Source organism: Mustelus asterias, chromosome 20, assembly GCF_964213995.1.
Source record: "Mustelus asterias chromosome 20, sMusAst1.hap1.1, whole genome shotgun sequence".
NCBI lineage: Eukaryota > Metazoa > Chordata > Chondrichthyes > Carcharhiniformes > Triakidae > Mustelus > Mustelus asterias.
Genome location: NC_135820.1, coordinates 80902190 through 80924582, shown reverse-complemented (window position 1 = coordinate 80924582; position 22393 = coordinate 80902190). Strand labels below are relative to the sequence as shown.

General features: G+C 44.2%; 1 protein-coding gene across 8 annotated transcripts in view; it reads right to left on the bottom strand.

The window, feature by feature from the left end:
* ralgapb (Ral GTPase activating protein non-catalytic subunit beta) overlaps window positions 1–20814 on the bottom strand; it is a 125072-nt gene extending 104258 nt beyond the window's left edge. For 7 of the 8 annotated variants that reach the window (XM_078236954.1, XM_078236956.1, XM_078236957.1 and 4 more), the window contains exon 1: window positions 20670–20814. The gene's annotated coding sequence lies outside the window, so the exon portion shown is untranslated. The remainder of the gene's footprint in view (window positions 1–20669) is intronic. The other variant, XM_078236955.1, reaches the window with a different exon arrangement.
* Between the last annotated feature and the right edge of the window lie 1579 nt (window positions 20815–22393).

The following is a 22393-nucleotide window of genomic DNA, read 5'->3' as shown; positions in this document are numbered from 1 at the left end:
GCCACTGTGTTTACGTGGTGAGTCCAGTTGAGCTTCTGGTCAACAGTAACCCCAAGGATGTTGCCAGTGAGGGATTCAGTGATGGTAACACCATTGAATGTTAAGGGGCGTTGGTTAGAGTGTCTCTTATTGGTGATGGTTGTTGCCTGGCATTTGTGTGGCACGAATGTTATTTGCCACTTGTCAGCCCAAGCCTGGATATTGTCCAGATCTTGTTGCATTTGAACATGGACTGCTACAGTATCTGAGGAGTCGTGAATGGTGCTGAACATTGCGCAATCATTGGTGAACATCCCCACTTTTGACCTTACGATGGAGGGAAGGTCATTGATGAAGCAGCTGAAGATTGTTGAGCCTAGGACACTACCCAGAGGGACTCCTGCAGAGATATCCTGGAACTGAGATGACTGACCTTCCACAACCATCTTCCTATGTACCAGGTATGGCTCCAACCAGTGGAGAGTTTCCTAGAGACTCACTGATTCCAGTTTTGCTAGCCCTCCTTGATGCCACACTTGGTCGATTGTGCTTTGATGTCAACAGCTGTCACTCTCACCTCATCTCTGGAATTCAGCTCTTTCATCCAAGTTTGAACCAAAGTTGTAATGAGGTCAGGAGCTGAGTGACCTGGGTGAAACCCAAACTGGGCATCACTGAGCAGGTGCTGCTTGATAGCACTGCCGATGACCCCTTCCATCACTTTATTGATGTTTGAGAGTAGTTAGATTGGGCAGTAATTAGCTGGGCTGGATTTGTCCTGCTGTGTGTACAGGACATACCTGGGCAATTTTCCACATTGCTGGGTAGATGCCAGTGTTCCAACAGTGTTTTTCCAACAATCGACAATGGTTTCATGGTCATGTCAATTTTTAATTACAGATTTTGTTTATTGAATTCAAATTCCACCATCTGCTGTGGTGGGATTCGAACCCGGGTTCCCAGAACATTAGCTGAGTTTTTGGATTAATAGCCCAGTGATAATGCCACTAGGCCATCACCTCCCCTAAATCTTTTGTAAAAGTTGATAAAGTTGCCTCAAATTTGACATTTTCTTGAAAACAAAATTTCTTCTAGCACAGAGAATCTTGCAAAGGGTTTTGTCCTCAGAATACTCAATTATAGGGAACGTTTCTGTCAGGTTCCATTGACACAGCGGGAAACAGCACTTCAAGTGAGCTAGAGTGCTGATCCAGAGTCATAAATCAGCCTCAGAAAGCAAAATGATGGGTGTTGATCATATTTTAAAAAGGATAAGACTTTGGACTCGACTTGCCTTTCTTATTGAAGGATGCTGACAACAATTAGCTCTACCTCACCACCACCATCCTCAACCTCAGCAGGTCCCTTCAGTTAAATATTGGTAGCTCAGAGGTATTGTTTTTGCTAAAAATTCAGAGCTCCAGCCACTGAGTCCAACCCCTTGGTCACTGTCTTAGGGTGAACCAGACTGTTTAAAACCTTGTTGTCCTATTTGGCTCCTGGCTTAGCATCTGACTGAAAATCCTCTTGTAATGATACTGTGCCTTTAAAGAAATTTATTTTAGTCATGTTTCTGTGCTGAATGCGTTTACTGGTCCCTTCCATTTTATTGGAGCCATTTTATCTGGATTCAGAAGCACTGTATTGTCACTGCGGCAACATAATTGATCTCAATTGCTCCAATGTTTGTTTAGTCTGAACTAATATAAGGTTCTGTTGTTTTGTGTTTTCCCCTGGGATATTGCAGAGCAGTGTTTGGTTAGGCTGTTTGACAGGTAAGGTACTATGATAGGGCACTGTTTTAATAGAACTCAAAGCAGATTGCTTTTGGGATTTTGAGAGATTGCTTTCTCTGTTTGAAGTGGAGACTGGAATCTGCCAAAAGATAAGCCTTTTCCTTTTCTATTCTACCGTCTGGAGGTGGAGCTCTCTCTGGAGGTTGCTGCATGAGAATCAGAAATATTTGTCTGGATCACTCTCCAGAAGTGTCAAAAGGCTGGGAATCTAGTCCCCACGTAAGTATCTTTGGTTTCTGTGCTAACTAGTTCTAAAGAAGTGATTCATGTCCATAGGGAATACTGCTAAATTGGAACAACAGAGATAGCTAGCTGTTAAGAATGGCATGTTTAAGTATTTAATTGGTAAAAGTTATGCTAATTCTTTTATTATATTCTAACTGTGTTCTTAAATGAAGTTTGTTTTGATAAAAGTTTCCTAGTGGGTCAGTTCAGTCATACCTAGAGTGAAACACTTAATGCTCCCAATTTGGCAAAATCAAATGTAAAAGTTACGGTCTAGGCTAACTTAATAAATTACCCTGGAATTTCTAACACACTATCACAAAGGCTGCATACTTTCACTTCCATAATTTGTTTGTCCACCTCATCAGAAACTCTCAGCTATAATTTTGTAGCCTCCTGACTCTACCACCCTATGATCTTTTAATATTAACTTCATTGCAGTGTTAATGTAAGGCTACTTGTGACACTAATAAAACTTAAAGACTTATCTCCAGGCTGCCAACAAAACTTACACCTCATCCAAACTCTGCTGTCTGTATTTTAACCAGACCAAGTTCTCACCACCTTCAGAGTTTGTTACCCATGTCACAATCCCAGTTGATGTTATAAGTAGACAGGAAGATCCCAGAATGGAACCCTGGCTCAAGAGACTGTAACTTATACTTTCTTAAAATACAATGTGGAGAAAGAGGCACAAGTTAGTTTTAACAAAAAAGAAAACTACTTATTACACATGAAAAAAAATTGAACGATACAGTACTCTTACTTCCCCCTTAGCTTAATTACATTCAGATTTTAATATTAACATGGATTACAGCTGAATCAAACTCCATCTATGTGCTAGTCCAAAGCCAGGAACTTCAGATCTCATTCTCCTGTCCCCGTCACCTCTCACCAATCGCCACAGCACCGGTCTGTGTGGGGGATGTGTTGGTTTCCTCTAGGTAGGCGCCTGCTGCTAGACATCATTTAATGTGGGAATGCCGTTGCACATAAGCAAATACACGGTCCTTGACAGTTCCAGTGGCAAAGGAAGCTGAACGACTGGGGACCTCCCTATTGCTGTAACCTTAATCTGCCATCACAGCCATTGATACCAGAGGAGCATCTTACGCCTGATTCACTGTTTAAGACTTGTTTTGGATTGCACTTTGTCTGGTTCCTGCCCTCTAATCTTACTGTCATGGGTGACCCTGCCAAGAATTTAAGACTCCTACGGCATTGCTTGAGGGATCAATGGAATGTTCAAGCCTCTCCACCATGGCAAGGTGGCAATCCAAGGAGAAGATAGTTTAAGGATAAGGGGTAAACCTTTTAAGACTAAGATAAGGAAAAATGTCTTTAGCCAGAGTGGCGAGTCTTTGGAGTTTGGTACCACAGAAAGCACTTGAGAACAAAACATTGCATGTGTTCAAGAAGGGAGTTAGATGTAGCACTTGGGGTGAAGGGGATCAAAGGGTATGGATCAGGTTATTGAGTTGGATGATCAGCCATGATCATAATGAATGGTGGAGCAGGCTCAAAGTACCAAATGGCCTATGCCTGCTTCTATTTTCTACATTTTGGTGCTGAGAAGGGACAAAACCCGATTACAGGGATTCAAACATGTACTTGCAGGAGAGGGGGACACAGGTCTTGGGAGGTGACATTCAAATAGTTTGGGAAGAAGTGGTAGGAGTTGTGGGAGGACAAGAGTGCTGATTTTGAGGCATGATGGTAGTTTTGAAAGAGAGGGGGATAATGTTGGAGGAGACTGAACAATTTACAATGTCAGGTAGTATGAAAATCATGAAGAGAAACCGAGTGGCAGCAATTAATGAGAGGGAACACAAAATAAATCTCAAAAGTTACGAGGGGAGAATGCAAGAGAAGCTAGATGGAAAGTTTAGGTTTAAAATCAGAATTCAAAGCTCTTGGTTTGTAAAGTTGATGCTAAATCTTAACTCATCGTAAGGGAGTAGTAGCTGGTGATCTGATTTATTGTCACATGTATTGGTATACAGTGAAAAGTATTGTTTCTTATGCTCTGCACAGGCAAAGCATATCGTTCATAGAGTACATAGGGGAGAAGGAAAGTAGAGGGTGCAGGATATAGTATTACAGTCATAGAAAGATCAACTTAATAAAAGTTAGGTCCATTCAAAAGTTTGATGGCAGCAGGGAAGCTGTTGTTCTGGAGTCGGTTGGTACGTAATCTCCAGACTTGTGTCTTTATTCCACCTTCTTCCATTGGGAAAGAGTATGCCTGGGATGAGTGGGGTCCTTGTTTATGCTCGCTGCTTTTCCGAGACAACGGAGAGTGTAGGTGGTGTTAATGGATGGGAGGCTGGTTTGCATTATGGACTGGACTACATTCACAACCCTTTGTAGTTGCTTGTGGTCTTGGTTAGAGCAGGAGCCATACCAAGCTGTGATAGCATCCTTTCCGGATGTGTCTATGATGCATCTGTAAAAATTGGAGAGTCATAGCGGACGGCAAATTTCCCTAGCCTCCTGAGAAAGTAGCGGCGTTGGTGGGCTTTCTTAACTTTAGCGTCAGCATGGGGGGACCAGGACAGGTTGTTGGTGATCTGGACACCTAGAAACTTGCAACTCTCGACAATTTCCTTTAAATCCCCATTGATATAGATACAGGCGTGTCCGCCACTAAACTTCCTGAAGTAAATTACTATCTCCTTTGAGATAATGATGGATGTCAGAGCCATTGAGCAATAGTCATTAAGGAACGCTGCCTGGCATTTCTTTGGTACAGGGATTTCTTGACAGCATGTGGGCCCCCAACTTTCAGTGTTAAGAATTGAAGTGCCTTAGGAATTGTTAAGAATGCTCCCTGGCTTTTCTTTGGCACAGGGATGATGGTCATCTTCTTGAAACAGATAGGGACCTCAGGTTAGTGTAAGGAGTAGTTAAAGATGTCTGCAAATATCCCTGCCAGCTGGTTCACACAGGATCTGAGTGCTCGTCTGGGTATCCCATCCCAGCCAGTCGCTTTCCATGGGTTAACTTTCAAGAAGATCGATCTGAAGTCTGTGATGGTGACCTTGGATACAGGTTTAGACGAGGCTCCCAGGAAGAAGCCTTCTTGCTCAAAACAGGCATAGAGTGCGTTGAGTTCAACTGGGAAGGGTGCATTGTTGCCGACGATTCTACATGCCTTCACTTTGTAGCCTGTTGTGTCGTACAGACCTTGCCATAATCGGTGGCTAGTCTGGGATTCTAGCTTGGTCCGGTATTGTCTCATGGCATCTTTGATGGTTCTCCATTGATCCATCTGACATAGCATTATGAGGCATTCAGATACCGTAGCTTAAAGAGGCAGGAATCAGGTTTATAGCATTATAATCCTCCAAATGAACTGAATGTACACATGCAGGTTGGGGAGCAATCAGGCACAGCGCTACTGTTAGAGGGCTGGGTGTAGGTCACTTCACTCACTGTGTACACTGACCATAATGCATCGGAGAAAAAATATATACTTTTAAAAAATAAATCCAACTGGGGTTACCATGAAGTGCTTTAAGCTCTGTAACTGATCAGTTTGAGAATCTAGACTCATGTCCATTTCGGATACCATAATCTCCAGTTTTACCTTTCCAATTTAAAAACTCTAATCTCTGAAATTTAACAAAGCACACTGCTGAAGAAAAACAAGTTATTGCTGAAAAAAAAGACATGTTACCTAAGCTTTTCATGTTGCATTCTGTGACGATACTGTGCTTTAAATAAACGCATGTCATGGTTTTTTGTGCAGGATCTGTTGCAGCAGTTTATCAGAGCCATTCTGTCTGTATACAGCAGTTATGCTGTTACTGCAGCAGCATAATTGCTACAATGTTTCTTTTAATCTGAACTAATGCAGGGTTATGTTATTTTGTGTTTCCCCCAGGGTATTGCAGAGTAGGGCTTGATTAGGTTGATTGACAGGCAAGTTCATATGACTGGATACAGCTAGGCTATTCTTCAGATTCTGCCGTTTGGGGGTGGAACTCTCTTGGGAAGTTTCTGCATGAGAATTATAAGACAAGCATCTGTCTGGATCACTCTCCGGCATGTGTTTAAAGACTAGAAAATCTAGTAGCCACATAAGTATATTTGGTTATCTGTGCCAACTGGTTCTAAGGAAGGGATTTATGTTTATGTGGTGTTACTGCTAAATTGGAACAACTGAGATAGCCAGTTATTAAACACGATAAGAACATAAGAAATAGGAGCAGGAGTAGGCCATCTAGCCCCTCGAGCCTGCCCCGCCATTCAATAAAATCATGGCTGATCTGACGTGGATCAGTACCACTTACCCGCCTGATCCCCATAACCCTTAATTCCCTTACCGATCAGGAATCCATCCATCCGCGCTTTAAACATATTCAGCGAGGTAGCCTCCACCACCTCAGTGGGCAGAGAATTCCAGAGATTCACCACCCTCTGGGAGAAGAAGTTCCTCCTCAACTCTGTCTTAAACCGACCCCCCTTTATTTTGAGGCTGTGTCCTCTAGTTTTAACTTCCTTACTAAGTGGAAAGAATCTCTCCGCCTCCACCCTATCCAGCCCCCGCATTATCTTATAAGTCTCCATAAGATCCCCCCTCATCCTTCTAAACTCCAACGAGTACAAACCCAATCTCCTCAGCCTCTCCTCATAATCCAAACCCCTCATCTCCGGTATCAACCTGGTGAACCTTCTCTGCACTCCCTCCAATGCCAATATATCCTTCCTCATATAAGGGGACCAATACTGCACACAGTATTCCAGCTGCGGCCTCACCAATGCCCTGTACAGGTGCATCAAGACATCCCTGCTTTTATATTCTATCCCCCTCGCAATATAGGCCAACATCCCATTTGCCTTCTTGATCACCTGTTGTACCTGCAGACTGGGCTTTTGCGTCTCATGCACAAGGACCCCCAGGTCCCTTTGCACAGTAGCATGTTTTAATTTGTTTCCATTGAGATAGTAATCCCATTTGTTATTATTTCCTCCAAAGTGTATAACCTCGCATTTATCAACGTTATACTCCATTTGCCATATCCTCGCCCACTCACTCAGCCTGTCCAAATCTCTCTGCAGATCTTCTCCGTCCTCCACACGATTCACTTTTCCACTTATCTTTGTGTCGTCTGCAAACTTTGTTACCCTACACTCCGTCCCCTCCTCCAGATCATCTATATAAATGGTAAACAGTTGCGGCCCGAGTACCGATCCCTGCGGCACGCCACTAGTTACGTTCCTCCAACCGGAAAAACACCCAAATATTAAATATTTTAATTGGTAAAAGTTGTGCTAATTCTGTTATATCCTGTATTCTTAAATAAAGTTTGTTTTGATAAAAGCTTCCTAGTGGGTCACTTGAATCATACCTGGAGTGAAACACCTTATGCTCACCCTACTGCCAAAATCAAATGTAGAAGCTATGGTCTAGGCTAACATTATAATATACCTGGCAGTTTCTGATCTGATCCCCAACAATTCGTCAGGATAGTTTGCAAGAAATTACCAACAGCAATGGGAAAAACAACAGATTAGATTGCATGAGAGTGCTGATTGGTTGGCCAAGTGGATTCTTTTTTGTGGAGATGCTGCCATGCAACAGTTAACTTCTCAGCTTTGTTCAAATTCAAACTGGGCAGGTCGACTTTGAATGATCAAGGCATTGCCCCGGGGAATGAATCAGGAGTTCCTCTAATGTGTATTGAAAAAGGCATAATGTATGGACATGTTCCTTTGGTCTGTAAAGGACAAGACTCTGTGAGAGAATGTGTGGGGATTCTAGCACGTGCAAGGGAACTCATAATAAATGCGAGGCTCAACAACTACTCCGCAGGTGGAAGTAACAAAATTGTTTATTCAAACTGAACTTTATACAAGGGAGAATACCGCACTCTGCCGCCAGCTCTGTGGGCCAGGACGCCACCGCAGATCATGCAACCATTGCAGAGTGCTCTCAGATTCAAGCTCAACCATGTAGCACGCTCTGCCGTGTTACATCTTCCTCCCTCCCCCTTCTAAGTTCTTTACAATCTGATTTATGAACAGAACTATTTACAAGAATAAACAATAAAACATCTAAAACAGGGTGGGGTAACAGTACAATTTCTCAAAAGTTTAGTCTATCAAGAGACTTCTGAATTCTCTGAGAACATCTCAGCTCTCTGGCCAGCTCTGAGGTAGTGATGTCTTGACTAGTGGTCAGCTGGTTTGCAGTTCAGGAGGTGCATTAGTGCAGATATCTGCTCCAATTCCCTTTAGAACAACATGAGGGTCTTCCTTCCTGGGAAATAAACGGTCCCACTGAACTTGGCACTATTGGAAGAACGCTGGTAGGTGCTGCCACATCATCCTATTCTACTTGTATTCTGTTTGTTTCTCTCTGCCTTCTGTGGTTTACAGATGTTTCCTTCCATTCCTTCTTTAGAGGTCAACCAGAAGCAGATAGGACACAGTCTGTTTTTGTTAGGACTTTCCCAGGCTGGACTAAGCTTAAAGTTCCAGGCAAACAAATACTAAGTCATTTACCTCGAATTACTTATTACCTTTAACTGAACCGTGATATTGTATACCTTGTTTCATTTCCATTTTCCCTGCTAAATTGGGGAACATTAGGTCAAGTCTGGTCTGGAGATGCCTCCACATTAATAGCTCTGTGGGGGATATTCCCATAGTAAGGTGTGGTGCGGTCCTGTAAGAAAGGAGGAATCTAGCAAGATTCAATCAATGGTGTGCCTGGCTGTTTTTTTCATCGCTGACTTGAGTGTCTGGATAGCTCATTCTGCTATGCCATTCGAGGCTGTGTACACATTTTATTCCGCAATTTTGCGTAAAATGCTGAAACTCAACCCCTCTAAAGGCAGCACCATTATCAGAAACCAGGCCATGCTTGGTGAAGGCTTGTTTGTAGCTTTACTGAATGTTGTAAATGACATTGCTCTTCTCATTTCATGAACATCAAGCATTTTGGAATGGCCAACAATAATTAGGAATGCAGTGCCTAGAATAGGACCTGCAAAATCCACATGTAACCGTGCCCAAGGTTAGCCACTCCCCTGGGTGCAAGTGAGCTGAAGGAGGCAGTATGTGTTACAACTGGCATTGATCACAATGCCCAATTAGATTTTCAATACATTATATATTCATGTGTTTTCAATGTCTGGCCACCAAATACAACTTCTGGCAAACATCTTCATTTTGGTCTCACCTGGGTGAGCAATGTGGAATTCCTGCAGCAACATTCCTCTTGGTGGGCAAGGAACCGCGATTCTCGACCCTCACAGTAACAAGGTGGAAGGTACTGTTGAAGGAGCCTTAGTGAGTTGCTGCAGTGCATCCTGTAACTGCTACACAATGCTACCCCTGTGCGTCAGTGGTGGAAGGAGTGAACGTCTGTGGTGGTGGATGGGGTGCCCATCAAGCATGCTGCTTTGTCGTGGATGGGGTCGAGCAGCTGAAATGGCATAGCAAGCCAGTCAACTGCATCAAACTGCTCTGAAGTCTACAAAAGGAATGAAACTGGACAGATCATCTGGCATCAACTTAGGCACCTGAAAATAACAATGGCAACGACCATCTCCAACAATTAATCATTGCCCCATAACTTTCAATGGCATTACCATTGCTAAGTTCCCCAGTATCAACTGAACTGGAGTAGCAATATCAATACTGGGGCGACAAGAAGTCAGAAGCTGGGAATTCTGCAGAGAGTAACTCACCTAATGATTCCTCAAAGCCTATCCGCTATCTACAAGGCACAAGTCACGAATATGATGGAATATTTCCCACTTGCCTGGATGAGTGCAGCGCCAACAATACAAGAAGCTCATCATTCAGGATAAAGCAGCCCATTTGATGGCACCCCATCCCCACCACCTTGAACACAACCGATGCATATTGGCAGCCGTGTATACCATCTACAAGATGCACTGCAGCAACTCACCTAGGTTCCTTTGACAGCACTTTCCAAATTCATGACCTCTACCATCTAGAAAGACAGCAGATGCATAGAAACACAACCACCTGTAATTTACTCTCCAAGTCACTCGCCACCCGGACTTGGTAATATATCACCATTCTTTCACTGTCACTGGGTAAAAATGGTGGAACTCCCTCCCTAAGAGCACGTGGGAAGTACCCACACCACAGATTGCAGTGATTCAAAATGGTAGCTCACCACCACCTTCTCAAGGGCAATAAATACTAGCCAACTTAGCGATGCCCTCATCCCGTGAAAGAATATAAAAGCTATTAGCTGTTGATTATGGCTTACAGATGCTCTAGAGTTCTGATCAACATAGTAAACATTTCAATTATATTGTGGGTACAATTTGCTATTGCACCACGCACCACACATTAAGCAACAGTCCAATTCTTCAAAAATCGCCCAAATGCTGGGAATGTAAAATAGAAACAAAAAAGAGAGACTTGGAATATACAACAGGTCCACATGTAAAGATCAAGATTGGTTAACACTCCAGTGGTGAAGACTTTTCACTTCTCTAATTCAGACTGTTCACCCAAACAATTCAAATGTTAACTTGCCTGTTGCATATTTCATGTTTTTTCTCCTGCCAAGACTGTTCTTATGAGGCAGATCAGTCTAATTATTGTCACATATTCAGAATTTTCAGTACTCAATTCTCAGTTAGAATTAAATCAATTTCCAGTGAGTAGAGAATCTGCACAAGGTGCGCTTTCTGGTGTGATGGCTTATTTGCAAACTGATTAGGCTGGACATCAACAAGAGCCATGTATGTGCGCAAGAATTTAGCTGAATTTTGGGATAAGTCTGATGGATCATAGATTTTTTTCAGTCCAGTCTAATTAATCCTAACCACGTCTAGAAAGTAGCTGGTAAATGAAAGGTTGCAAAAAGATCGCACTTTCTCAAAAGTGCACAGATGTGATTACGTTCTGTTACTATCAATTAAACAAAGGAACAAAATTCTCATTTTCTGTAAGATAGAAATTGGTTTGAGGCGCTGGAACTCAGTGACTCCTTTGCTGATACTTTCCAGGGTGTGACAATCTCATGGCTCAGCTTGTTGCTGGGATGCCAGGTACATACAAACCAATAGCATTAAAGGTAGATTACAATCTGTTGTGCCCTTGCGAAATGTGCTGGAATATTCCACTCGTTCAAATTATGACTCCAAGTCAATTGGAGCAAATCAGGTCATTGGAAGTCTGCTGTAACAAGCAGTCAATCCATGAGACACTTTTAATCTATTGCCTAATTATATAATTGAGCTTGAAATAGGCTTAATTTACTGATCCCAGTATCGGTTTCCTCCCTTTATCTATCATTTTATTCCCTTAAAGAATGGGATTTGGTGGGAGTGGGCTGTGAGAAAAACAGACTTTTGATCGTATGCGATACAGGAGAGCGAAAAGAAAATCACCTTACTTCTGTACCAAAAAAAACTTCAAATACCTTGAACATGGTAGTCTAGCCTACACATTCTTGTGCAAAAACAGGGTGGGTAAATTCCTGATACCAACTGCATTGTTATGGCAAAGATTAAGGGAGTGAGACTGTCAGATAACCACAAAATCAATGATAAGTTCCAGTCAGTAATTTATGCAGAAAGTTAGTGTACTGGATCCAATAAACTAGGAAAAAACAGCCAAACCAACTATTCAATAAATTCTGTGTGATAGGTTTTACATTAGCACTGTATCTACATGTGCTAATGTTACAGGATTAGTAATCCAAAGGGCGGCACGGTAGCACAGTGGTTCACAGCTCCAGGGACCTGGGTTCGATTCCCGGCTTGGGTCACTGTCTGTGTGGAGTTTGCACATTCTCCTCGTGTCTGCGTGCATTTCCTCCGGGTGCTCCGGTTTCCTCCCACAGTCCAAAGATGTGCGGGTTAGGTTGATTGGCCGTGCTAAAAATCGCCCCTTAGTGTCCTGAGATGTGTCGGTTAGAGGGATTAGCGGGTAAATATGTAGGGATACGGGGGTAGGGCCTGGGTGGGATTGTGGTCGGTGCAGACTCGATGGGCCAAATGGCCTCTTTCTGCACTGTAGGGTTTCTATGATTCTATTAAAATCAGAGAATGCAAGATTGAGGATTTGAATTCAGTTTGTAAATTTTGGAAATTAAAATTTGGTATCAATGAAAGTGAATATGAAACTGTTGGATTGTTGCCATAGTTATGGTTCAGGTCAGAAACTCCAAAGTGTTTTATGGAGCCCGCCTGGATCATAAGTTTTTCACCTTGAATTTGGCTAGGATAAACATGATATGTTTCACCTCAGGTATGATTTAAATGACCCACTGGGGAGTTATCAAAAAGTTTAAGAACATAGTTAACATGTATGGAAAGAAAATTAGAGATAACTTTTATCAATTACAAACAAAAAGCAAAACCACAATAATGTCTATCCCTTAACAAATGTATCTAAGATGCTCCAAACAAAAAAAACCCTTTTCACAGGTTTAACACAGCAAAGACGAATGTCCACATGACCCTGGCACGGAGTCATTTGGATGAATGCTGCAGTTCTCTTGAAACAACAGTTTCCCACAAAACCGGGGAGAGATTTTGGTCAAGCCACCAAAAGCAGATTTTCTACTGCAGGAAGTCAAGAAGCCTTGTTTTCAGCTAACCAGCAGAACTTACTGACTGGAGCTTATCGTTGATTTTGTGGTTATCTGGCAGTCTCACTCCAGGGAGAGAGAGAAAGGCATCTCTTTCCAGCTTGATGTCCCTTTTAAAAACTAAAACCTGCAGCTCAAAACTGAAAATGAAATAGTTCCTGACACCTGGCCTGCAAACATTCTTCCTTCTGACAATGCAGGGTCATAAAACTATTTAAACCACTTAAGGAGCAATAAAGGGACTCCACGTAGACAACCCGGTGCCACAATGAGAGCTGAGAGCTACAGAGAATAAGATTTAAAAGACTCTTAAAAGGTGCCCTAAAGTCACATCATAAACCCAACTGGTTCACAAAAGTCCTTGAGGGGAGGAAAGCTTCCATCCTTATCCCGTCAGGGTCTATGTCATGCTAGTTCCAAGTGGTTAACTCTGAACAGCCTTCTCAAGTGGCCTAGTAAGACACTCGGATGGTACCTGGCAATGCCACACCACAAGAGTTATTTTTATAATTATCAAATCACTTCATCAATAATGCATCCAATGTACAACTTAAATATGTACTCCAATCCAAGCCCAAAATCCATAATTTCACTATTCCTGTATTTTTAAGTTTTGCACAATGCACACTTGAGCTTTCACAACACTTTACTGAACATTAATTTACAGTGCCTTTCACATTTTTTTTTTAAGTTTGCTTTTTAGTCATAAGTAAGGCTTACATTAACACTGCAATGAAGTTACTGTGAAAATCCCCTCGTCGCCACACTCCGGCACCTGTTCGGGTCAATGCACCTAACCAGCATGTCTTTCAGATTGGGGGAGGAAACCGGCGCACCCGGAGGAAACCCACGCAGACACGAGGAGAACGTGCAAACTCCGCACAGACAGTGACCCAAGCCAGGAATTGAACCCAGGTCCCTGGTACTTGGGATGTCGTGAAGTGTTTCATAGCCATTAATGTTTTTTGATTTGTCACATGTATTAGCGTACAGTAAAAAGTATTGTTTCTTGAGCATTATACAAAGCATACCGTGCATAGAGAAGGAAAGGAGAGAGTGTAGAATGCAGTGTTACAGTCATAGTTAAGGTGCAGAGAAAATCAACTTAATGCAAGGTAGGTCCATTCAAAAGTCTGACGGCGGCAGAGAAGAAGCTGTTCTTGAGTCGGTTAGTACGTGATCTCAGACTTTTGCATCTTTTTCTCAATGGAAGAAGGTGGAAGAGTGAATGCCCAGGCTGCGTGGGGTCCTTAATTATGGTGGCTACTTTGCCGAGGCAACGGGAAATGTGGACCGAGTCAATGGGTGGGAGGCTGGTTTGCGTGATGGATTGGGCTACATTCACGACCTTTTGTAGTTTCTTGTGGTCTTGGGCAGAGCAGCAACCGTACCTAGCTGTGATACAACCAGAAAGAATGCTTTCTATGGTGCATCTGTAAAAGTTGGTGAGAGTCGTAGCTGACATGCCAAATTTCCTTAGTCTTCTGAGAAAGTGGAGTTGTTGGTGGGCTTTCTTAACTATAGCGTCGGCATGGTTGTTGGTGATCTGGACACCTAAAAACTTGAAGCTTTTGACCATTTCTACTTCGTCCCCGTTGATGTAGACAGGAGCATGTTCTCCACTACGCTTCCTGAAGTCGATGACAATCTCCTTCATTTTGTTGACACTGAGGGAGAGATTATTGTTGTCGCACCAGTTCACCAGATTTTCTGTCTCGTCATTGTTTGAGATGCATCCCACTACAGTGGTGCCATCAGCAAACTTGAAAATCGAATTGGAGGGGAATTTGGCCGCACAGTCATAGGTGTATAAGGAGTATAGTAGGCGGCTGAGAACACAGCCTTGTGGGGCACCAGTGTTGAGGGTGATCGTGAAAGAGGTGTTGTTGCTTATCCTTACTGATTGTGATCTGTGGGTTAGGAAGTTCTGGAGCCAGTCGTGAAGGGAGGAGAAGAGGTCCAGGCCACGGAATTTGGAGATGAGTTCCGTAGGAATAATGGTGTTGAAGGCTGAGCTGTAGACACCTGACACAGGTGTCTTTGTTATCTAGGTGTTCCAGGGTTGAGTGCAGGGCGAAGGAGATAGCTTCTGCTGTGGACCTGTTGTGGCGGTAGGTGAACTGTAGTGATCCAGGCAATTCAGTAGGCTGGAATTGATTCATGACTAGCCTTTCGAAGCACTTCATAATGAGGGATGTCAGAGCCACCGGACGAAAATCATTCAAGCACACTGCCTGGCTTTTCTTTGGTACTGGAATCTTGTTTTCAGTCAAACACAAGAAGCAATTTTCATTCAGCAAATTACGTTTATCTCGTGTCATTAACAAAGGTGTTTGGTGGCAGTGTTACCAAATAAAACTTATCAAGCCACAAGAGGAGGTACTAGGACAGATGACCAAAAGCTTGGTGAAAGTAGTAGGTTTAAAAAAATGGCTTTTAAGAGAGGGACAGAAGAGTCGAGGGAGGGATGGAAATACTTTCACCAATGGTGGCAGGGAACCCGTGGCAAAAGGATGGATATGGAAGAGCAAAAAGGTTTTGCAATGACTAATACTTTTAGTTATGTTGATTAAGGGACAAACGTTGACCAGAACACCAGGGAGAACTCTCCTTCAAAAGATCCCATTCACCTGAGCAGACAGATGGGGCCTCAGTTTAACATCTCATTCGAGATGATGGTGCCTTCGACAATGTAACACTTCTCATCAGCTGTTTCTCAGTTGACTCAGAGTCTGAGTGTTCCGGCTTCAAGTCTGACTCTAGGACTTCAACACAAAATAATAGGACTGATGCTTCAGAGCAGTACTTAGGGAGCAGTGCAACGGTGGGAATACTATCTTTCCGATGAAACATTAAACCGACACCCATCTCGCCTCTCTGCCAGACACGGTGGCATAGCGGTGCTTTCCCACAGTGTCAGGGTCCCAGGTTCAATTTCAGCCTTGGGTGACTGTGTGGAGTTTGCACATTCTCCCCATGTTTGTGTGGGTTTTCTCCCACACTCCAAAGATGTGCAAGTTAGGTGGATAGGCTATGCTAAATTGCCCCTTAGTGTCCCAGGATGCACAGGTTGGATGGATTAGTCTTGGGAAATGTGTGGGGTTACAGGATGGGGTGGGGGAGATAGCCTGGGTAAAATACCTCTTGATGTGGAGATGCCGGCGTTCGACTGGAGTAAACACAGAAAGAAGTCTCACACCAGGTTAAAGTCCAACAGGTTTATTTGTAGCAAACACCACTAGCTTTCGGAACTGGCTGTTCCTTCGTCAGGTGGGTGGGAGTTCTGATCACAAACAGCGCATACAAAGACACAAACTCAATTTACATGAATAATGATTGGAATGAGAGTCTTTACAGCTAATCAAATCTTAACGGTACAGACAATGTGAGTGGAGAGAGCATTAAGCACAGGTTAAAGAGATGTGTATTGTTTCCAGACAGGCAAGTTAGTGAGATTTTGCAAGTCCAGGCAAGTTGTGAGGGTTACTGATAGTGTGACATGAACCCAAGATCCTGGTTGAGGCCGTCCTCATGTGTGCGGAACTTGGCTATCAGTCTCTGCTCAGCGACTCTGCGTTGTCGTGAAGGCCGCCTTGGAGAACGCTTACCTGAAGATCAGAGGCCGAATGCCCGTGACCACTGAAGTGTTCCCCAAAAGGAAGAGAACAACCTTGCAATCACCAGACACAATCACCAGGCAGCGGTCAGGGGCATTCGGCCTCTGATATTCGGGTAAACGTTCTCCAAGGCGGCCTTCACAACACACGACAGCGCAGAGTCGCTGAGCAAAGACTGATAGCCAAGTTCCGCACACATGAGGACAGCCTCAACCGGGATCTTGGGTTCATGTCACACTATCTGTAACCCCCACAACTTGCCTGGACTTGCAAAATCTCACTAACTTTCCTGTCTGGAAACAATACACATCTCTTTAACCTGTGCTTAATGCTCTCTCCACTCACATTGTCTGCACCTTTAAGATTTGATTAGCTGTAAAGACTCACATTCTAATCATTATTCTGTAAATTGAGTTTGTGTCTTTGTATGCGCTGTTTGTGATCAGAACTCCCACCCACCTGACGAAGGAACAGCCAGTTCCGAAAGCTAGTGGCGTTTGCTACAAATAAACCTGTTGGACTTTAACCTGGTGTTGTGAGACTTCTAACTAAAATACCTCTGTCAGAGAGTTGATGCAGACTCAATGGGCCCAAAGGCCTTTTCTGCACTGTAGGGATTCTGTGAATCTCTCAAGTGGACATAAAAAATCCGACGATATTATTGTGATGAGCAGCAGTGGAGTTATGTCCAGTGTCCTGACCAATATTTACCCCTAAATCAACATTATAAATTGGTTGCCATATTTCCTACATCTCGACAATGCCTACGCTTTAAAAAATATTACATTGTGACAAAAATGATTGACGAGGGAAGGGCCGTGGATGTCGTCTACATGGATTTTAGTAAAGCATTTGACAAGGTCCCTCATGGCAGGCTGGTGAAAAAGGTTAAATCTCACGGGATCAAAGGTGAGCTAGCTAGATGACGATGTAGCTGGTCTGATTAGTAAGTTTGCAGATGACACAAAGATTGCTGGAGTTGTGGATAGTGATGAACATTGTCAGAGAATACAGCAGGATATAGATAGGCTGGAACATTGGGCGGAGAAATGGCAGATGGAATTTAATCCAGATAAATGCGAAGTGATGCATTTTGGTAGATCTAATGTAAGGGGGAGCTATACAATAAATGGCAGAACCATCAGGAGTATAGACACACAGAGGGATCTGGGTGTACAAGTCCACAGTTCCTTAAAGGTGGCAGCACAGGTGGAGAGGGTGGTGAAGAAGGCATATGGCATGCTTGCCTTTATTGGACGGGGCATAGAGTATAAAAGTTGGCATATGATGTTGCAGTTATATAGAACGTTGGTTAGGCCACATTTGGAATACTGCGTCCAGTTCTGGTCGCCACACTACCAGAAGGACGTGGAGGCTTTGGAGAGAGTGCAGAAAAGGTTTACCAGAATGTTGCCTGGTATGGAGGGTATTAGCTATGAGAGATTGAGTAAACTAGGGTTGTTCTCCCTGGAAAGACGGAGGTTGAGGGGCGACCTAATAGAAGTTTATAAAATTATGAAGGGCATAGATAGGGTGAACAGTGGGAAGCTTTTTCCCAGGTCAGAAATGACAAACACAAGGGGTCACAAGTTCAAGGTAAGGGGGGCAAGGTTCAGTACAGATATGCGGGGGACGTATTTAACACAGAGTGGGGTGGGGGCCTGGAATGCACTACCAAGCAAGGTGGTTGAGGCAGACACGCTAGGATCATTTAAAACTTATCTAGATAGTCACATGAACAGACTGGGAATAGAGGGATACAAACAGATGGTCTAGTTAGGAACACATGATCGGTGCAGGCTTGGAGGGCCGAAGGGCCTGTTCCTGTGTTGTATTGTTCTTTTGGTCTGTACAGTGCTTTGAGATATCTGGTAATCATGAAAGATGCAAGTGTTTCTTTTCCTTCAGTATTCACCAGAATTTCAGCTATGACAGGTATGCTCAAGTTCTAAGGGTTAACCTTCTGAATCAGAGGTGAGTGCTATCTCGCAGCCAAACCACAACCAAAACACTCATCACAACATGGTGAAGGAATTTTGAAATGGAGATCATTAACAAAGATTCTTAGCAAACTCATGGCTGGGCAAAAACCTGATGATCAGAGTTTAATGTGGAGAAGTGCGAGGTCATGCACTTCAGTCGGAGGAATCAAAAGGCAGATTATCTAAATGGAGAGACTGCAGGTGAGTGAAGTACAGAGGGATCTAGGTGTTCTACTGTATGAATCACAAAAAGCTAGCAGGCAGGTCCAACAAGTAGTTAAGGCAAACTGTAGTCTACTATACTCCTTATACACCTATGAGTGTGTGGCCAAATTCCCCTCCAATTCGATTTTCAAGTTTGCTGACGACACCACCGTAGTGGGTCGGATCTCAAACAATGATGAGACAGAGTACAGGAACGAGATAGAGAATCTGGTGAACTGATGCGGCAACAATAATCTCTCCCTCAATGTCAATAAAACGAAGGAGATTGTCATCAACTTCAGGAAGCGCAAGGAGAACATGCCCGTCTACATCAACAGGGACGAAGTAGAAAGAGTTGAGAGCTTCAAGTTTTTAGGGGTACAGATCACAAACAACCTGTCCTGGTCTCCCCCCATGCCGACACTATAGTTAAGAAAGACCACCAATGCCTCTACTTTCTCAGAAGACTAAGGAAATTTGGCATGTCAGCTACGACTCTCACCAACATTTACAGATGCACCATAGAAAGCATTCTTTCTGGTTGTATCACAGCTTGGTATGGCTCCTGCTCTGCTCAAGACCTCAAGGAACTACAAAAGATCATGAATGCAGCCCAATCCATCACGCAAACCAGCCTCCCATCCATTGACTCTGTGTACACTTTCCACTGCCTCGGCAAAGCAGCCAGCATAATTAAGGACCCCACGCACCCCGGACATTCTCTGTTCCACCTTCTTCCTTCGGAAAAAAGATACAAAAATCTAAGGTCATGTACCAACCGACTCAAGAACTGTTTCTCCCCTGCTGCTGTCACACTTTTGAATGGACTTACCTTGCATTAAGTTGATCTTTCTCTACACTCTAGCTACAACTGTAGCACTACATTCTGCACTCTCTCATTTCCTTCTCTATGAACGGTATGTTTTGTCTGTATAGCGCGCAAGAAACAATACTTTTCACTGTATGTTAATACATGTGACAATAATAAATCAAACAGCATTTTGGCCTTTATTGCAAAGGGGATGGAATCTAAAAATAGGGAGGCTTTGTTGCAGTTGCACAGGGTGTGGGCGAGGCCTCACCTGGAATTCTGTGTAGTTTTTCCTAAAGGGGCAGTCCAAAGGAGGATTCACTGGGCTAATTCCTGGGATGAGAGTGTCATCCTATCAAAATGGACTGAATTGTCTGGGTCTGTATTCCTTGGCGTTTAGAAGAGTGAGGGGTGACCTTATTCAGACATATAAGATCCTGAGAGGGCTTGACAGTGTAGATGGTGAGATGTTTTCACTAGTGGAAGAGTCTCAAACAAGGAGGCACAGCTACAAGATAAAGGGCTAGTCATTTAAAACTGAGGTGTGTAGAAATTTCTTCTCGCAGAGAGGGTGGCTAATCTCTAGAATTTTCTGCCCCAAAGGGTGGTGGAGGCGGAATCATTAGAAGTATTTAAAGTGAAGGTGGATAAATATTTGATAGGTCGAGGAATAGAGGGCTATGGGGAAATGGTATAGAAAAACCATGATCTTATTGAATGGCAGGGCAGGCTTGAAGGGCCTGGTGGTCTACTCCTGCCTTTATTTATTGTGTTTGTGTAAACAAAACATTAATCGCTCATGAAACTCTAACCACTCTCAATCCCAAAGTTACTCCAAAACACAACATATTAACATATATCCAATCAGAATATGACTAAACCAACAAATTGTTCCTTTGACAGGCTTTTAAAATGAAATTTAAAAGATGCAAAAAGAGATTGAGGGGAAAGAAAACATTTTGTTTTTCCCAGAAACTGACCTAATTTAGCTTGTACTTAATAAACAATCAAGAGAAAAAAACCCTTCCCATGTAAATATATAATGAAATACTCATTAGGAACAGAGTGCCTGTAAACAACACGAAGGCGGAAAGGCTCCTGGCCGAATGATCAGCCGAGCAGTCAGCTACCAGGCTTTGCATTTACTCTGTCTGCTCCCTGGCAATTCCAGCTGATTAAAGTGAAAACTTCGAAACCCAGCACTGCCCCTTTAAAATCTATATTACTCTAAAATCTTTGCATTCTCAATGAAGAAAGTTTGCTAATTTATTATTGAATCACTCAGGTTTTTATTCCTCTTTCTCACAGCCAGTTCTCCCCCAGTTTTGACCCCGGAGGGCTGGAAGCGGCGGGCGCGGTAGGAGAGTCCCAGGCTTTGCCCCTGTTGCAGGCCGCGCTGGGAAAGCGGGCGAGAGGCCGCGAACCGCCACCGGCAGCGACTGAAGGAGGAAAGCGGGCCTTTACCTGTACGGCCGGAGAGAGCCGACATATCCCGGGCAGCGTCCAGCGGCCGCTCCTTTCCTCCCGTTACCACAGCAGCCGAGGAGCCATCACTCAGGGGAGGCGATCGGAAAGCGGCCTCCTCCCCGCCCCCCCTCACACAGCCGCCGGAGACAGCCGAGAGCCCAAATGACGGAAATACCCGAGCCTCCTGCCGCCGGAGACAGCCGAGAGCCCAAATGACGGAAATACCCGAGGCCCCTGCCGCCCGAAGCACCCGAGAGCCCAATGACGGAAATACCCGAGCTACTGAAGGGAGCACCTGAGTCCTGCCGCCGGAAATACCCGAGGGACCCAGCCGGAAAGAACCGAACCCCTGCCGGAAACACCCGAATCTCCATTGGAACAGCCTGAGACTCCGCTGCCGGAATCGCGGGAAAGGCCGCCGGAAAGTGCCGACCGTCTGCCGGAAATACCCGATTCCCGAAAATTCTAGAAAGACTCAGCCCGTCTGGCAGCGTCTGTGGAGAGAGAGAGAAACAGAGATAACGGTTCGCATTTCAATAGGATTCCTCAGAGAGGTAGAAATGTGAAAGCCTCTATGCTGCTGAAAATTTAATGAGAAAGATATCCTGGAACACGGGGGAGCGGTAATGATGATATAAAAATCTAAAGATTTGGGCTAGAGTAGGCGTTAATAGCACAATAAAGGTCAGCATTATCTGGAAGCAAAGTAGCAGAATGGGTGGCGCGGTGGCACAGTGGTTAGCACTGCCGCCTCACAGCTCGATCCCCGGCTTGGAGATGGTGGAGTTTACACGTTCTCCCCGTGTCCGCATGGGTTTCCTCCGGGTGCTCCGGTTTCCTCCCATAGTATTTTGTTTTCCTAAAGAACCTTTTATTAATGTTTTGTTTGCACTTCAGTTCCACGCTCCTGATCTACGGACACCTGGTGCGGAGAGGGGCGGATCGGGATGGCGACCTCCTCGTGAACCTGCTCCTGGGCCTGGTGAAACGCGCCATTTACAGGTCCAGGCAACGGGTGATCGAGGGGGCCGTCCATCCAGACTGTCTGCCCCTCTACCGCGGCTATGTTCGCGGCCAGGTGTCCCTGGAGAGGGAGCATGCGGTGTCCACGGGCGTGGTTGATGCCTTCCGCGCCTGTTGGGCACCGCAGGGGTTGGGGTGCGTTATCGACCCTAATAATCACATTATAATTTGATGTTTTTAAGTTTCCTTTGTACTTTGATTTTTGTTCGGGCTGTTCCCCCTCCTTTTCAGAACATAAGAAATAGGAGCAGGAGTAGGCCATCTAGCCCCTCGAGCCTGCCCCGCTATTCAATAAGATCATGGCTGATCTGAAGTGGATCAGTTCCACTTACCCGCCTGATCCCTATAACCCCTAATTCCCTTACCGATCAGGAATCCATCTATCCGTGATTTAAACATATTCAACGAGGTAGCCTCCACCACTTCAGTGGGCAGAGAATTCCAGAGATTCACCACCCTCTGAGAGAAGAAGTTCCTCCTCAACTCTGTCCTAAACTGACCCCCCTTTATTTTGAGGCTGTGCCCTCTAGTTCTAGCTTCCTTTCTAAGTGGAAAGAATCTCTCCACCTCTACCCTATCCAGCCCCTTCATTATCTTATATGTCTCTATAAGATCCCCCCTCAGCCTTCTAAATTCCAACGAGTACAAACCCAATCTGCTCAGTCTCTCCTCATAATCAACACCCCTCATCTCTGGTA